Raw genomic sequence first — 17,466 nt, 5'->3', positions numbered from 1 at the left:
GATTTTGAATGTGAGATGCTGGCTCTCCTTTCCTGCTTGCAGGTTAACTGAACAGAAGAAAGCCAGGTATTTCCAGTGCCACTAGGACCTGGGGACTGAACTGCTACAAGGTGGCCAAGAGGCACAAACTTTTCTTCCTGAAAAAGGCAAAGTCCACTCTAGTTTTCTAGGTGACTCAGTGATGCACAGAGAAAACCGTGAGCTTCCTATGAGTTTAGGGAGTCCACAGACCATGAATGGAAGTTCTGACCTAGGGATCAAGTCTTATAAGAGATATCCTGGCAGAATGAAGGGATAGTACTAGAATGGTGGTAACAGCTCACTTGGCCTAAGAGAGGAATGTGGCTTCCTATCCAGTAAGACTGTCTCCCTCAAAAAGCTGCTAGGGAGATTCACTGGCTCCTCCAGTTCATCTGTGTTACCGTTAGAGGCAGCAAAGGGCATCAACTGGACCTGTCAAGTGCCAAAGACCAACCAATTGTGGGCCTCAACAGCAGAAATGATACGTATCACACAAGTCTTTCATGTCCTGGAATTTCTAGCTGTCAAAGAACCTCAGAACCTGAGAAAAGTGCCACTCTCTTTCTGCTTTATGAACACAATGTAATCGACACTAGCTTCATTCACAGCTGGTGAACTGTGGTGCTGCATATAACACTTTTCTCTCTTCCCAAATGTACAACTGGTGTCCAGTCAGATCCTTACTACCCCATATTTATAGAATTCTACTTTCAAGTGTAAAGAGGACATTTTGTATTTATTTCTGAAATATTTTATCTTGTTGGTTTGAACTCGGTATTATAATTGTAATAGGTTCAAATGCTGATTCTGTCATCTAAAATATTAGCTACTGGGTTAAATTATGACAGTTAGTTGTTACATTTAACTTTTATTTTCCCAGGTTTCCATTACACTATGTAGAATATAATTAAGCTACCACTTTCATTGTATAAACCTAGAATTCTAGCTCTGATACCAAATCTACCAAAGGGTAAGATGGAAAAAATATAGATGTGGTCATAGGCGCCAGGCAATAAATAAAACCCTAGCAAATCAAGCTCCAGAACAACTTAAATGAATACTCTTTTGGGTAAAAGGATGGTTTATGTTAGGAAAACTATTGATCTATTATAACACCATGATAAGGAGAGATTAACGTGGACCTGGAGCGGAGAGATCAATTAAGCTGAATACAAGGGAACATGAAGCCCCCAAGACTCACACAATAGATTAAGTACCTGTAATTGACAATAGCCTTGGGCAGCAAAGTGTGAACTGCAAAATAACAGCTGTCTACAAGTCATGGATCTGTGGAGGTATTTCAAGTTTAGACGGACCAAGCAATGTTAAAGTAGTAAATATCAAGAGTGTATTATATAAAAAGTCAGAATCTTACAAATTTTCATAGGTTATGTTCTGAAAAAATATACACAAATATGGGACTATTTAAAGCATGTTAAAATAAAAATTATTTTTAAGTGAAACATTAGAAAAAGAATTTATGTAGCCAGGAGAAATGGCCAAATTATATAAGGTATAACGTTAAAGTGATGTTTTTTTGAAGAATTTGTGACAATGGAAAGTTTCAAAAATCAGCACAAGATGAAGTGAAAACAATGAATGTTAAAAATTAGGTACATATGACTTCAAAATATCTCAAGATGTTAATAAAAGCTTATCTCGGACATTTGACACTATGAGTTATTGCTCTCATTTTCCAAGTTTTTTCAAAATAAGTGCATTTTTAAGTTAAATCACTCCTATTAGACACATGTTTTCTCTAATTGTTATAAAGATCTTTTAATTGCCACCCCATTTTGTCACATGAGGAGCAATTAAATGGCTTGCCTATACTCTTACAGGTGTCAGTGGAGATCTAAAATTCAAATTTAAGTTTTTTTAGATACTTTCCACTGCAATACATACAAATATATTCTTGCCTCACCATTTCTGAGAAAGAACTCCATCATTTCAAGTGTTCATGATAATTTCTAAGCAATTTAAGTGTTATTGACAGGTGATTCAGTAATCAAAATGCAAATATATGGATTAGAATTTCATCTCCTTTCATTGCCAAGTTTCTGCTCAGAATAATAACATAAGTATGACAGCCGAAAATCATACCAGGAAATTTAAAAAGCTGATTATGTTATCTACATATGGAAAAATCAATCTCAAAGTAATCACTAAATCAATAATTACATAGCAATTGATATTTATCTATAGGGCATTGTGCTGAATAATCTATGGAGGTTTTAAAGATGCACAAGATATGGGGCACCTGGGGGGCTCAGTGAGTTAAGCATCTGACTTCGGCTCAGCTCATGATCTCACAGTTCATGGGTTTGAGCCCCGTGTCCGGCTCTGTGCTGACAGCTCAGAGCCTGGAGCCTGCTTCAGATTCTGTGTCTCCATCTTTCTGGCCCTCCCCTGCTCGCTTTCTGTCTCTCTCTCAAAAATAAACAAACATTAAAAAAAAAAACAATTTTAAAGATGCACAAGATATAATTCTTTTCCCTTAAATGTTTTGTAATCTCATTTGGGATATCTATATCTATATCTATATATAGATATAGATATATATTTTTTCTTTCTTCATATATATATATATATATATATATATATGAAGAAAGAAAAAAACAATAAAGGTTTAGACTAAAATTTAAGAATACAAACAAAGGAGTAAATTAAAATGTATTAACACCTCTACTATGTAGTGGGTACTGATAGGTGCTTTATATATGTCACCTCATTAATTCTCATGACATAACTCATGAGGCAGAACCTAAAAGGAAGAGAAGCTTCTCTAGTGAACTTAAAAAATCATCTAGAAAGAACTTTTTAAAGAGTCATTTTATTTGTCCCTAGTAGATACCTATTTCCCTTGAGAAGTTAACAATAGGACCTTTTATGATCTGCTAAATTATGGCTCACTCCTCTATGAGAGGGTCACTGAATAGACTTTCCAAGAGGTTATTTGGGGTTGGGGAATGATCCTTTTGTGACTTAACATTATTGGAACCTCTTTGAAGGATTCCTGTTCCTGTTTGAGGTTGTGGGCAGGAAAGGATACCAGGACCCTCAAAGAGATCACCATGAGGTGAGGGAGAGCATGGCCATGACCCAAGCTTAGAACCACGGTTTAGATATTCCTGAGGAAAGGCTGAGGCTGGCAAACTTTCTCCTTTCCTGGCCATGGTATGACAGTGGACATTACAGGAACAATGCCTGAGGTTCTTCTAGCTGACAGATGGAATTATGAAGCCCAAGAGAGTGCAGAAATTTGTTTCGGGCAGGACATCCCAGTAGCGGTGCAAAATCATCAGCTGGACTGAGCCGGGGAACCAGTTTTCTATAGCATCTCTGTGTGTAGGGACAGAAAGCAGCAGATGGACTTTGTTCTTTCTGCTTGGGATTTGGAAGCAGGGCAGCCCATATTTGATGGAATAGTCCTCTGGGAATCTTGGGCAATGGAAGTGGGTGTGGAAAGGACCTCAAGATGCAGACATTGGGCTTCCTGCTAATACAGGCATGCCAACTTAGAGTTATATAAAAAAATAAATAAATAAAAGAGACATGACTGCATTTGATGTCCACTTTTTTGTTTGTTTGTTTGTTTTATTATGGTGATATAAAGGTTCAGAGAAGATATATACTTTGAGGTATCATAGCTATTATTGCAAAGCTAGGATTGAAATGAATTCTGTTTGACACTAATATTTTGTCCTCTACAAAAGAAATGTCATAAGAAATTATGGATTTTCCAGATATAACTATATATCTAGTAAGACCCAGTAAATAATTATTCACTAATAATTAGTAAAATGTTTCTTAAACTCCAGATAAATGGCACTGTGCAACTCAGAAAGAAAATAAAGCTTATGTTTTCATTATGAAAAGTTACAGTCATTTTATTTTATTCTTCATCGAATCTCAGACACTAAATCCCCTGTGCCGTCTTGGATTTCCTTTTATTGAATAAGGAGTTCTTGTTCTGATGAAATGGAATAGAAAGTCATGAGATTTTCCTACATTAGTCATGCTTGAAAAATAAAGCAATAGCTTTTAATATGTATTCTATAATTCATTCTAATATAATTGATGAGGAACTCAAGTTATTAAACATCCAAAATAATTCAGATGTGTTAACAGAAATAACAATAAGGAGAGTCTGCCAAGATGTACTGCAATAAATAGGCTTTAATGACACTGAGAGATACACTAGGGCTCTACAACTTTTCCCAGTGTTCAGAAAATGCCAAACAGAATAGTGAGCACAAATTTGGTGCTAAACAAATTACTTTTCATTGATGATAGCCACTAAGTCCTATATGAACTGTAGCATTTAGGGAGAGTCCACAGAATTGTTGAAAAATCATATAGCGTAAAGGTTATAGGGGCGCCTGGGTGGCTCAGTCGGTTAAGCATCGGGCTTCGGCTCAGGTCATGATTTCACGGTCCGTGGGTTCGAGCCCCGCGTCGGGCTCTGTGCTGACGGCTCAGAGCCTGGAGCCTACTTCGGGTTCTGTGTCTCCCTTTCTCTCTGCCCCTCCCCTGCTCATATTCTGTCTCTCTCTGTCTCAAAAATAAATAAAAACATTTAAAAAAATTAAAAGTTATAAAAATGTAAAGGATTTTAAATGACAAATGAGAGAAGTCACCTTACAAGTAATGATAATGGTATGGCTATACTCATAACTTATAATTGATACAAAATTGATATAAATAGATACTACGACAGAAGGATAGATTTTTTTTTAATATCCCTAGTGCCTAGAGTAGAATCTGGGATATAGGGAGCATCACAGTGAGCTGATAAGGGATATCTGTTGAATTAATGGGTAGTTAAAAATATCATACATTTATTTATGCTCATATTTGTTAGATATTAGAAATGTTACACAGTATTTAAAAGTTGAGTGAAGAGGGGTGCCTGGGTGGCCCAATCGGTTAAGCAGCCAACTTCGACTCAGGTCATGATCTCGATTTGTGAGTTCAAACCCCACGTCAGGATCTGTGCTGACAGCTCAGAGCCTGGAGCCTGCGTTGGATTCTAGGTCTCCTTCTACCTCTCTTCCCCTCCCCTGCTTGCACTCTGTCTGTCTCTCTCAAAAATAAATAAACATTAAAAAAAAATGAAAATAAGTAAGAGCTGAGTGAAGAAATGCAAAGAAGGCCTTCACAATAACATATAATTGGAAGCTAAAAGTAGGTAGAATGAGGTAGAAGCTGTTCCCAGAGAAAGGGAATCTTCCAAATAGATCCCATATCCCCAAAGTTCTGGCTTCCATTTTAGCTATTTAGAAGTCAACCATTAACCTAACTGCCCTTCCTTTAGCAGTTGTTTTTCTAACTCCTGCCAATTCTTCTTTATTGTTGGGATTTTGTGCTTTAATTTTTATGTGTTCAGATGTAATTTTCTTGTAATTTATGCTCTTTCAGTTTCCTTGGACTTTCAGGATATGACAATTAAGTATTTTTCAACAATTCTAGAAAATTCTCTGCAATTGCTTCTTCAAATATTTCCTTTTCCTTATTTCTATTTTCTCCATTGAGAATACCAATTACATACATTATATCTTTATTCTGCTCATCATCCATTCCATGGTCTATTTTCTCTCTGGTAAATTCTACCTTTTTGTTTTCTCCCTATAATGTTTCTCTCTTTGATAGCCATTTCTTTGGATCACTAATTCTCTCTTTAGCTGGGTCAGTCCTACTAAACTGTTCTTTAAGTTTATAGTTTTGGTTATAACATGTTTCTATTAGATTCTTTTCCAAAACTACTTCTCATTTTACACTCTCTAGTTTCTTGCTCATATTTTCAAACATTTCTTTTTTTTTAATTTTTTTTAATGTTTATTTATTTTTGAGACAGAGAGAGACAGAGCCTGAACGGGGGAGGGTCAGAGAGAGAGGGAGACACAGAATCGGAAGCAGGCTCCAGGCTCTGAGCTGTCAGCACAGAGCCCGACACGGGGTTCAAACTCACAGACCGTGAGATCATGACCTGAGCCGAAGTCGGATGCTTAACAGACTGAGCCACCCAGGCGCCCCACAAACATTTCTTTAAATATACTTTTGATAGTTGGAATAATATCCCCCTTCCCCATCCCACCCCCCCACCGGATGCCTGTGATCTAGTCCTCGGAATCTGTGAGTATATTATTTTACATGGCAAATGGGACTTTGAAGATGTAATCAGTGTAAGCTTACTTGAGATGGTAAGATTATCCTAAAAGTCTGGATGGTCCCAGTCTAATCACATGAGTTCTTAAAAGCAGAAGAGGAAGGCAGAAAAATTGGTCAGAGAGATGAAAAGTGCAAAGGACTCAGCCCACTGTTGTTGGCTTTTGAAAGGTAAGGATGGGTCCATGAGCCAAGAAATGCAGCAGCCCCTAGAAGCCAAGAACAAACTTCAGCTTATAATCATCAATAAAATGGGACCCAGTCCTTACAATCATAAGGATTTGAACTCAGTCAGGAATTTGAATGAGCAGGAAACTGATACTCCCATAGAGCCTCCAGAAAGGAATATATTTCTGCCACTCTTAAGTTTGAATCCATTGAGAACTATAGTGGACTTCTAATCTAGAAAACTGTAAAATAATAAATTTGTGTTGTTTTAAACCATTAAGTTTGTAGTCATTTGTTAGCAGCAGTAAAAAAATAATATGGATTTCAGTATCAGGAGTGAGGTGTTGCTGTAACAAATATCTACAACTGTGACACTGATTTTTGATATCAGGCAGCAGGCACAGGTTAGAAGAATTCTGAGAAGCATGGGGGGGGGCGGGTGGGGAGGAAGCTGACATTTATTTGAATAGAGTGTTAGCAGAAAGAAGGGCTTTAAAGACTGTCCATGAGGGCTCAGAAGGAAGTGCAAGCATTACAGAAAAATTCTATATTTTCTCAGAAGAAAACATAAATGGTCATGAACAGACTAAACAGAAATGTAGATTTTAAGCACGCTGCTGGTTGAAGGCTCAGAGGGAAATGAAAACATGTTATTGGAAACCAGACGAAAGGAATTTTTTCCATAGTGGCACAAAACTGTGTCATGCAGTTATGTGGAAAGCAGAACTTGTAAGCAACAAATTTGAATATTTAGCTGAAAAGATTTCCAAGCAAAATGTTGAAGGTGCAGGCTGATTTTTTTTTTCTCTTTAGAGTAACATGCTAGGGGAGAGAGATAAATAAAAGGAGAAGCTGTTAAACAAAAAGGAACCAGGGCTTGAGGATTTTGGAAATGCTTAACCTATCTGTATCACAAATATGCAAAGATGCTAAAATTAAAAGATTATTTTAATGCAATTTTTATTTAAAACTAAGTGATTAGTTTTCTAATATTCTTCAGAAAAACCAAGAGAGCAAAGTATTCTGTAGCAAAAAAGACTCTTTAAAGAGATTAAGGAAGTGATCATAGACACCCTCAGCCATCTCAGCCAAAGCCAAAAATAGTGAAGAAATTTTCTTGTTAAGATCTGTTGGTGAGGCTCTTATCTAATGGGGTGAATCTTCCATAGAATCCTTCCATCCACGGAACACCCACAGAGTTCTAGAGAATTTTATACAACCAAAGATACTGCCAACTTGAACTGAAAGGGGTCAGAGTGATGTGATGTGAGAAGATCTCAACCTGCTATTGCTGGCTTTGGAAAAAAAAAAAAAAAAAAAAGCAGGGGAGGTGGGACCAATGCAAGGCACGAGATAACAACTGGAAGCTAGGAGAAATCCTCAATTTAGAGCCAGCAACAAAACAAGGAGATCAGTCCTACAACCACAAGGAACTGAATTCTGCCAGGAAGCCAAGTGAACAGGAAACCAATTCAATTCTCCTCTGGAGCTTCTAGAATGAAATGCATCCTGGATATACTTTGTATCTGGTGACACTCGTTTTAGATTTCTGATCTATAGAAATGTAACGTGATAAATCTGTGTGTTTTATGAGACTTAGTGTGTGGTGATTTGGTATGGAAACAATAGAAAATTAATACAGTATTAAACATATTTTTCTTCCAAATCCGCTCATTGTAGCATAATATACCTTTTAAAACTGTATCTTCTGTCATGGCTTTTCCCAGCCTTCTTTTAAATCCATTTTATTCTTTATGTTTTGTAGTTTTTGACTTGTTAACTAATTTCTCTAGAAATTTATCTTGAAAACGTTGAATTTAGATTCATGTGGCAAATTATTTCTTTTGCTTCCTCCCACCAATTGTGAATCCAGAAACATTCTAAATTATTGGATGAATATGTTGGATAACACAGGTGAATCTGCCACCAAATCCCAGTGAACGCTGACCAAAAGTTCTGAATTCTAAGGGCAAATCTGTGTCACTTCACTCAGTGTCAAAGTCTAGATAGGCAATTTTTGGATGCACCTTCTCAGTGGTGGGTTTCTTGTGCATCCTTACTCTTAGGATCCTGGTTTCCTGAGAAACCATCTATCAGATTCCAACTTGGACTAGCCCTAGACTTCACCTTGTCTCCCCAGCTTTGGCCTTGCTTTCCTCTGAGGGTTGCTGCTTTTGCTTTGTTTTTATTCTCTTTAGAGTCTTTACTTTCCTACCATCTCAGAAAAGCATTTTAAAAGAAGGATTTTGTAGTTATATTTTTACAGTTTTTCATTTAACAACTGCCAGAAAAGGAACTGTCTCCCTATTTTTTAAAACATATCCAACTTTATTTTTATAAATTGAAATAATACATCCCATTGCTTATATAACAAAGGTTTTATTAGTTAAGTAAAACTGTTAACAAAGTGATAGCTTTCCCAGTCAGCTTCTTAATGCATTTAACAAGTAACATTCTTGATAGTACGGCTGTCAAGGAAAATCAGTAGCAAATCGCAGGCAATATGTTTCACATGTTAAATCCCTACTTGCTAAAAATAGATGGTCCATTATATGAAGACTCTCCTCCAGACTGCAATCAAAACAAAAAAAAAAAAAAAAAAAAAAATCACAGTCTTTGAGAATCAAATTCTAAGAAATTCAAAGCCTACTGTTAGTTTTTGCACTAACATTAGAGTTTTCTAAAACATGATTAAGCTTAAATCCAAATTTCAGAAGTATATCTTCTTTCAGGCTTATGAAGCTCCACATTCCCTTGCTGATATTTATGAGCAGTCCTGATCCACTGAATCAGAAGTAATCCTATCCCTTTGCTTCTACGGCAAGGAATTACACTATACTATAATAACTTGTTTACATATTTGTTTTTTTTAAACTAGACTCTGAGCATCTTGAAAAGAGGAACTGTATCTATTGAAAATGTGGTAGACCCAGAATTTAACACTAAATTTAGGTCCTGAATTAATATCTGATGAATTTAACCTATGAGTGAAAATGGTTAGTAAAATGTAAGAAGTTTATAATTCTGTAGTACATATCATTTCAACTTGTCCTTTTTTTACTAATCCTAGGAAAAAACGGTTATGGTATTATAAAAAATATTATAGTATTGTAAGCCAGCCTTAATCAGACTTCATTCCAAATGAATTAATTTGTAGCCTAGGTTGAGCTTGTTCTCTTCCTTTCTCTTCCTGTTTATCATCTAATTCACATGTTTCATTACACAATGGATGTTTTCATTCTGAAATAAAAGTGATTTTAAATTGTATTTTACCTGAAGCATAATTAACAAGATAACACTCAATGAAAGGCAATCAATATTGTCAGCATTTAAAATAAATGTTTTCCAGAGTTGAGTTTTAAGTAATTTGCATTTACCTAGTTAAAAAAATCAACATTATATTGCCAAAGAAATCCCCAACAAACAAAAAGTTTACAAGTTTAGAATTAGGCATAGAAGGTCGGACTATTCTCAGGTTGCATTATCTCACATGCATTTTTCAGGATTACATAGTTATATTTTATTTTTAAAATGTTCAACTGAAAATGGTGTTTAGAATATCAGCCCCCAAAAGGCATCCAAATTGGTAAGGGAGAAGTAAAACTTTCACTATTTGCAGATGACATAATACTACATATAGAAAACCTGAAGATTCCACCAAAAAAAAAAAAAATTCTAGAACTGACAAATGAATTCAGTAAAGTTACAGGATACAAAATCAATGTACAGAAATCGTTTACACTCCTATACACTAATAATGAAACAATAGAAAGAGAAATCAAGAAAACAATACCATTTACAATTACACCAAAAAGAATAAAATACTGAGGAATAAACTTAACCAAAGAGGTGACATACTTGTACTCTGAAAACTATAAAACACTGATGAGAGAAACAGAAGACAACACAAAGAAATGGAAAGACATTCCATGCACATGGAGGAAGAGCAAATGTTGTTAAAATGTGCCACCCAAAGCAACCTACAAATATAATGCAATCCCTATACAAACAGCATTTTTCACAGGACTTGAAGAATCATAAAATTTGAACGGAACCACAAAAGACCCTGAATAGTCAAAGTCAAGATAAAGAAAAACAAAACTGGAGTCATCAAAATTCCAGAATTCAAATTATATTACAAATCTGTAGCAAACAAAACAGCATGGTACTGGCACAAAAATAGACACATATATCCATGGAACAGAAAAGAAAACCCAGAAATAAATCCACAGTTATATGGTCAATTAACCTTTGATAAAGGAGGAAAAAATACATAATGGGAGAAAGTCTCTTCAACAAATGGTATTGGAAAATCTGGACATCCACATACATGCAAAAGAATGAAATTGGACCACTTTACCTTCTTACACCATACACAAAAATAAGTTCAAAATGGATTAAAGACCTAAATGTGAGACCTGAGCCCGTAAAAATCCTAGAAAAGGGCACAGGTGGTAATTTTTCTGACATCAGCCATAGCAACTTCTTTCTAGAGGTCTCCTGAGGCAAGGGAAATAAAGGCAAAAGTCAACTATTGGAACTACATCAAAATAAAAAGCATCTGCACAACAAAGGAAACAATCAACAAAACTAAAAGGTAACTTATGGAATGGGAGAAGATATTTGCAAATGACATATCTGACAGAGGGTTAGTATCCAAAATATATAAAGAACTTACACAACCCAATACCCAAAAACCAAATAATCCAAATAAAAATGGGCAGGAGACACAAACGGATATTTCTCCAAAGAAGACATACAGATGGCCAACAGACACATGAAAAGATGCTCAATATCATTCATCATCAGGGAAATACAAATCAAAACTACAATGAGATATTACCTAACACCTCTCAGAATGGCTCAAATTAAAAACACAAGAAATAACAAGTGTTTGCAAAGATGTGGAGAAAAAGGAACTCTCATTCACTGTTGGTGGAAATGCAAACTGATGCAACCACTGTAGAAAAGATTATGGAGGTTCCCTAACAAGTTAAAAATAAAACTACCCTATGGTCTACTAATTGCATTACTGGATATTTACCAAAAAAATACAAAACTACTAATACAAAGGGATACATGCACCCCTCTGTTTATTGTATTATTATTTGCAATAGCCAAATTAGGGAAGCAACCCTGTGTCAAACAATACATGAGTGGATAAGAAGAGGCAGGATATACATATAATGGAATATTATTCAGCCATGAAAAAGAATGAAATCTTGCCATTTGCAATGACATGGATAGAGTTAGAGACTAAGCAAAATAAGTCAGAGAAAGACAAATATCACATGATTTCACTCATATGCATAATTAAAGAAATAAAACAAACTAGCAAAGGAAAAAAAGAGAACGAGACAAACCAAGAAACACTCCTTAAGTATTGTTCTCTTAACTAGAGAACAAACTGATGGTTACCAGAGGAGAGGTGGTAGGGGAATGGGTGAAATAGGTGATGGGGATTAAGAGTACACTTATCATGATGAGCACAGAGTACTATATAGAATTGTTGAATCACTATATTATACAGCTGAAACTAACATAACATTGTATATTAACTATGCTGGAATTAAAATTAAAAACTTTTTAAAAATTTAAAAAGAAAATAAAAAATAAAGAAAAAAATCAGCCCATGTGCTTCTATTTTTATACTAATCCTTCCACAGTTATCATCCACTCTAAAGTCTCTTAAAAAATACATTTAATGATATTAGAACCCAATCTTCACCTGTTTTCTTCAGATAATTTTCTGTATCCTATAGGATACATGAATATGGGGCTCCATTGACATTTTGGATGCAAGAAAGAAAAATCAAACTTACTCTGTTGTCTAACAATATTTCCCTTTCATCAGTTTTGTAGTTTTTCTTTTTTGCTATAATAAACTTGAAACCATCTCTGCTCTTCATTCCCCTTTATTCCTTTTATCTAATCTACCATGAAGACCTGTAATATTTATTTACTTTCATGTCTTTTGGTAATAGCATGCCTCTCTGTTTCTAACGCCTCTATCAGGAGTAGGCTGTCATTTCATGCTTTAACAGGACTACATAATTTTCAATGATCCTTCCTAATTCTAGTATTTTATTGCTAATTGATTTTTTTTAACTGGTTACCCTGACCAGATTGTAGATTACTGTACTCAACTATAATAGCAAAAATCCAGATTAGTAGTTTTCGGGTAGAGGGCAATAAAGATGAAACTGGAACACTCAGTATTTATCCACCAAAATATGTCCATAAGCTCCATCTGCTCTGGCTACACGATTTTTATTACATTTTCCTCAAATGTTCTTCATTCCAACTTGTCACTCAAGCACAGTGAATATCTAGATCACCTTTCACATTTTTGTTAAGTGGCCTTCATACTGCAAAAACTTCCCTTCTCATTCTCTTCTGAATCCAAAGTTCACAAAATGCTGCTTAACTCTTACCTTCCCCAGGCAGTTTATATACTGGTAGGAAACCAAAACTTGGTGTGGTATAGACCTCAGCTGGTAACCATGCCACTCACCAGCTACATGACTCTAGACATGCCTCAGGTTTCTCATTATAAAATGATATTAACAATAATAATGAGAATAATAATACTTTGGCTTCAGAAATTTGTAAAGATTGTATGACATAAAGCATTTTTATAAAGTATTTAGTAGAAAGACTGGATTATAATGTTAAGTAAATAGTATTATTATTGCTGTTGGTGTTATTGTTACTGTTATTACTATTAATTCCATGATACGTCCCTATTATTCAGCCCACATCTGATAGCTCATTCCAACATCTATTAACTCAGCAACATCGAGCATTACGCTATTTAGTATTAATTGTACTCTAATTGTTTTGTATATTTTCACAGTGATTTGCTCATATGGGCATTTGCAGAAAGGACACTTAGAGGACATTTATTAAGTAGTCATCAAACTATTTATCATATGTTTTGATATATTTTTTAAGTTGAGAAATATTATAAGTTAAAATGGAATATCATTTTCAATATCAGATTTTTTTATTCTGTAACACACACACACACACACACACACACACACAATCTCTCTTTCTCTAAGTAAACACCTTACCTTAAGATTGTTCTGAATTCAGCTTCAGAAATGATCCAAATTGGATATCTACAAATCAATAATTATGAAATTATAGTCAATTAGCTTGAAGACAAAGGTATTGCTACTTGAGCAATGATTTTTAACATTTTCTACAAAAAAAAAGTTGCATTTTAATCCTCTACAAGCTTTTGTTTGTTGCTTTCACCATCACAGTAAAATTTTAGCATATTTGCAAAATACATTTATAAAATCAGTAAGCACTTTTAAGTTAAAGGGATTTGATTTTTTCATTGTTTGCAAAGCCTATTGATGGCTCAGAGTCCAAATATCCTGTTATTCACCATCATTAAATTGAACTAAAAATAAACATTTAAAATAAAACAGGGTAATAGCTGCTGAGCTGGTCCCATTTTATGATACTGAACACTAGATTGGAATATATTTTAGAGAAGCCTGTATATACACCATACCCACATTGTATATACTGTGTTTGTGTGTGCACATTACATATGTATGTATACATATTGACAGTACACTAATACGTACACATACACACAAACTTAAGGGGAAAAAACAGGTAAATCTAAAACATTTCACAGAGGAAACCAAATATTTGGGTAAAATCAAATGGATTAAATTCAACATAGCTCAGGTTTTGGATAAACTGATACTTCGGTGATATTAACAACAGTAAATGCAATAAAAATTCTGTGTTAAGTCTTACAGTTTACAGAATATTTTCACATTCTTGTCCAGGTCTTTAGTAACCCTCATAACCACTCAAATGTTTCCTCTCAAATACTGTTAGGGTAAGCTTGGCTGAATCGACACAGAGGTAGAAAACTTGTCCCATCAAATACACATTTTGAGAATAGTCTTTCCATTTAAAATGCAGCTCATGTCATATTCCCTCATAAACAAAACATAGGAGTAAAACCTAGCTCTACATATGGCTGAAGCTCATCTTTTAGATCTTGCATCAAACACCCCTCTCCAAGAATGGCAGCAGATATTAATCAGGTAATGACTCAACTTCATACATAACTATGTACCACATTAAATGTCATGAAGAAGACTCATAAAGTACCTTGACTCCAGTGGGGATCCTCACTTAGTAAACTGGGAGGATAAAGGAGAGGGATAAAATTTGAGCTGAGAGTTACCAGGTAAAGACAGAGTTGTCAAGAAGGAGAGAATGCCCATTTTAGAAGGACAGGCAGGTGCAAGGTGCTGAGGCAGGACAAGTGTGGCAGTGTTGAGAAGCAGGAAGAAGGCTGTTAAAGCGGAAACAGGAACGGAGCAGTGTGTAGGGGTGCATAAAGCTGGCGAGGTCATGCAGGGCCATAGCAGGCTATGACGAAGATGAGTTTCTATCTTACAGACTATAGGAGGCCACTGCAAGGTTTATACACAGGAGTGTGGTAGTGTGATCTTGAAGATGGTAGCTCTGGTGAGGAAAGAGAAAGTGGAGGAAGAGTGAATGTAGAAACCCAGTTGAAAGGCTATTGCTCTAGTTCAGGAAAGAAAGATGGTGCCTTGGACTAGAATATTTGCAAAATAAATTGATAAAATTGGTTTGTTTTAATAAATTTGGAGGGATAGATTATAATCTGTCTCTCTCGCTTGATTGTAAGCTACATGAGGTAGAGACCTCAATGTTTACTGACCATTATATCCTCTGCCACAATACTTTGCACACAGTAGATACTCCAAAAAAAATTTTTTGAATGAATGCATAGTAGGAAAATATGAAGAAATTGGGAGTGTAAGGAACTTCATGAAGGAGTACTATTTACTGTGATAAGAATTACTAGCCAGGATCAGGTTTGCAAGTGAAATCATGTGCTTAGATTTAGACAAATTGTACTTAGATTGCTTATCAGATATACAAGTGTAGATATGAATTAGGATATTTTAAGTGTCTAAAGCTCAGAGATCTTGACTGGAGACATAAATTTGGAAGTCATAGGAATATCAGTAACACTGATGCCATGAGAGTGGATGGGGAGAAAATAGAGTAATAATGATAACTGAATTTTTTCAAGTTTATTCATTTATATTTTGAGAGAGACAGAGATAGTGTGAGCAGGAGAGGGGCAAAGAAAGATGGAGAGAGAGAATCCCAAGTAGGCTCCAAGCTGTCAGCACAGAGCCCAATGCAGGGCTTGAACTCACGAAACTGAGAGATCATGACCTGAGCCAAAACCAAGAGTTGGGTGCTCAACCGACTGAGCCAACCAGGTGTCTCCATTTTTTTAATGTTTATTTATTTTTGAGAGAGAGAAAGAGACAGAGTGTGAGTGAGGGATGGGCAGAGAGAGAGAGAGAGAGAGAGAGAGAATCTGAAGCAGGCTCCAGGTTCTGAGCTGTCAGCACAGAGCCCGACACAGGGGCTTGAACTCATGAACTATGAGATCATGACCTAAGCCAAAGTCAGATGCTCAACTGACTGAGCCACCCAGGCACCCAGGTACCCCAATGATAACAGAATTTTTGCAGACTCTTACTATGTATCAGTCACTGTTCTGTTTCACATGTTTCAATCCAGTTAATCCTCACAATAACCCCATAAAGAGTACTCTGTTTATCATCCCATTTTAAAGATGAGAAAACCAAGGCACAAAGAAATTATAGAATTTGCCCAAATTCACAGACTTAGTAAATGGCAGAACTAGGGTATAGCAGGCAGAATTCTAAGATGGCCTCCAACATGCCCTACTCATGATGTTCACACCTTGTACAATGTCCTGTCCTGTGTAGGGCAGAACCTGTAAATGTGATGGGATATAATTCTCATGATTTAGTTATTAATGAGTTGACTCTGAGTTAATCAAAACCAAAAGGGAGAGCTTTGTGGGCCTGGCCTAATCAGTCGATCCCTTCAGAGGAAATGAGGTCCTCCCTGCCACCAGAGATTAAAAGCGTGAGAGGGCCTATGCAGGGGGCCACATGGCAGAGCATTGTAATCAGCTTCCAAGAGCTGAGAACTGCCCTTGGCAAACAGCCATCAAGAAAATGGGGAATTCAGCCCTATAGCCACAACAAATTGAATTCTGCCAACACCAGTGAGCTCAGAAGAGACCTCAAGCCTCAGATGAGCCCTCAGTCCTAGCTAACAGCTTGAGTTCAGGCTGTTGAGACCCTGAGCAGAGGACCCAATTGAAACCCACCCAGACTTCTGACCCAGGGAACTGTAAAATACTAAATAAGGTCTGTCTTAAGCCATAAAGTTTGTATTATTTGTTATACAGCATAGAAAACTAATGCACATGATAAAATTTGAGTAGTTGGTTTACATGACCTGGGCTGTTAAAGACTTAGCTCAGAAGGTAGAAGAGGTGGGAAAATGAGAGGAGAGACTAATAACGACAGAGCCCTGAAGCAAATGCAGACATTTAAGGAATGGGCAGAGGAAAACGAACCAGCAAAGGAGATTGTAGAGAAACCAAGAAATCAGGCAAATCCAAGGGAGTATGACATTACAGAAGCAAAGGAGAAGATGTGTGCAAGGAAGGAGACTGAGTAAAAGTGTGCAGCACTACAGACAGCAAACCAGATGAGGACTGGAGAGCGTTCAGTGGATTCAGTAAGATGCAGGAAGGTAACACTGGCTTTTCCTCTGGTCAATTAAAAAAGCAGAGTTGGCATTTTCGAACTCCTTGGGTGTGTGTGTGTGTGTGTGTGTGTGTTTAAGGGAGGAAATCATGTGATGAGTTGGGGAGAAAAAAAATATGTTTTCCAGAGATATTTTTACTATTCAATATTTTCATGCAGGAGCATTATAAACCTCTCCTTAAGAACTCAATATATTTTGTTACTTACAGCAGACCTGACAAGTTAATCAACTAAAATATTCTGTCACAAAATTGAACTTCAAGGATTGACAATTTCTTGTGACAAGGCAAGAGTGCACCCAAGTAATATTCTACATACCATTTAATCTCATGAGATGACTACTGAAAAGCAATAGAAAGAGGACAGAAAAGAGAGCATTCGATTTCTAAAACTCATTCATTTTGATCATTTATATAGCCACTCTAAGGGGAAGTTA

General features: G+C 36.1%; 1 protein-coding gene across 1 annotated transcript in view; it reads right to left on the bottom strand.

The window, feature by feature from the left end:
- Positions 1 to 13,461, bottom strand: part of CNTN1 (contactin 1) — a 278,854-nt gene extending 265,393 nt beyond the window's left edge. Inside the window, exon 1 of the mRNA XM_042948459.1 lies at positions 13,434 to 13,461. The gene's annotated coding sequence lies outside the window, so the exon portion shown is untranslated. The remainder of the gene's footprint in view (positions 1 to 13,433) is intronic.
- Positions 13,462 to 17,466: the final 4,005 nt, after the last annotated feature.

Source organism: Panthera leo, chromosome B4 (assembly GCF_018350215.1).
Source record: "Panthera leo isolate Ple1 chromosome B4, P.leo_Ple1_pat1.1, whole genome shotgun sequence".
Lineage (NCBI taxonomy): Eukaryota > Metazoa > Chordata > Mammalia > Carnivora > Felidae > Panthera > Panthera leo.
Note: the sequence above shows the minus strand (reverse complement) of the source record. Positions and strands in the feature narration are given on the sequence as shown.